Source organism: Tupaia chinensis, unplaced genomic scaffold (assembly GCF_000334495.1).
Source record: "Tupaia chinensis unplaced genomic scaffold, TupChi_1.0 Scaffold000078_1, whole genome shotgun sequence".
In the NCBI taxonomy this organism is placed as follows: Eukaryota; Metazoa; Chordata; class Mammalia; order Scandentia; family Tupaiidae; genus Tupaia; species Tupaia belangeri.
In genome coordinates, this window is record NW_006159539.1 from 7,802,352 (window position 1) to 7,802,840 (window position 489).

The window sequence follows — 489 nt, forward strand, 5'->3', positions numbered from 1 at the left end:
ATCCCCTCCACAGTACTTCGGGGGTCTGCAAAGAGCACGGATTCAGCCAGCCGGTCCAGTTTCAGTGTGGACGCCACCCGAGCTGTTCATTCTATTTGCATCAGGACTGGGGGTCTTGGGACCAGCAGTTAGCGTAATGGCTATGTCGCTGGAGTGGTCGACCGCGGTTCGCGTCCCGGACCCGGTGGCTTGAAACTCACGCCGGGCGCATGTGTGTGTGTGCCCTAGATCCCAGGAGGAGAATCGAGGGGAAAGGATTGTGGCGTGGCCATCCCCCCTGGGGGGTGATTTCTCGCTTTCTGTCTCTCTGTCTCTTTCTGTCTATCTGGCAAGCACACACGCCCTATGGCAAAAACCTCTCCAAAAAAAAAAAAAAAGCCTGGGGGCCTTCCACTTGGGAGGTGGGCAGACGATCACTTTTGATAGTGATTGTGATGGCATTGTGAGTGACCCGCCGCCGAGTGACTTTGGGAGTGTTTCGAGAGAGGA